Here is a 596-nt window from a genome sequence, read left to right as displayed (position 1 = left end):
ATCACTCCGTAGGAAATAGGAAAAGCCGGTTCCGCGCTACCCGAACCCCGCCTCCATTACAGAGGGGCTGGGTAGCCCAGGCGGTTATGGGAGTTGTAGTTTTCTCCGGGGTGCTTCTCTCATCATCCTCTGTAAACCCACTTTCAATCCTTCCCAGTACCTAGGATGGACGCGTCCAGGCGCCAGACAAATTTTCGCACCCTCTCAGCTAGGAAGTAAAGGTGCTCTTCTACTAGGATGCCTAGAAGAAATGCCTAGTCTCTCTTTCAACTCAGGCAGGCAGAAACTGAATTTCTTTCTTTCTTTCTTTCTTTCTTCTTTCTTTCTTTCTTTTTTTTTTGGGGGGGGGTGGGGTGGGTTTCGAGACAGGTTTTGGAACCTGTCCTGGAACTCTCTCAGTAGACCAGGCTGGCCTCTAACTCACAGAGATCCGCCTGCCTCTGCCTCCTGAGTGCTGGGATTAAAGGTGTACACCACCATGGCCCCGCAAAACTGGAATATTCTTAATCCCTCTGTATGCTATAAATGCTCTGCTCGCTCAAAATACTCAGGCTGGGGCTGGTGAGATGGTTTAGCGTGCAATGGAGCTTGACACG

Source organism: Cricetulus griseus, chromosome 2 (genome assembly GCF_003668045.3).
Source record: "Cricetulus griseus strain 17A/GY chromosome 2, alternate assembly CriGri-PICRH-1.0, whole genome shotgun sequence".
In the NCBI taxonomy this organism is placed as follows: Eukaryota; Metazoa; Chordata; class Mammalia; order Rodentia; family Cricetidae; genus Cricetulus; species Cricetulus griseus.
Note: the sequence above shows the minus strand (reverse complement) of the source record.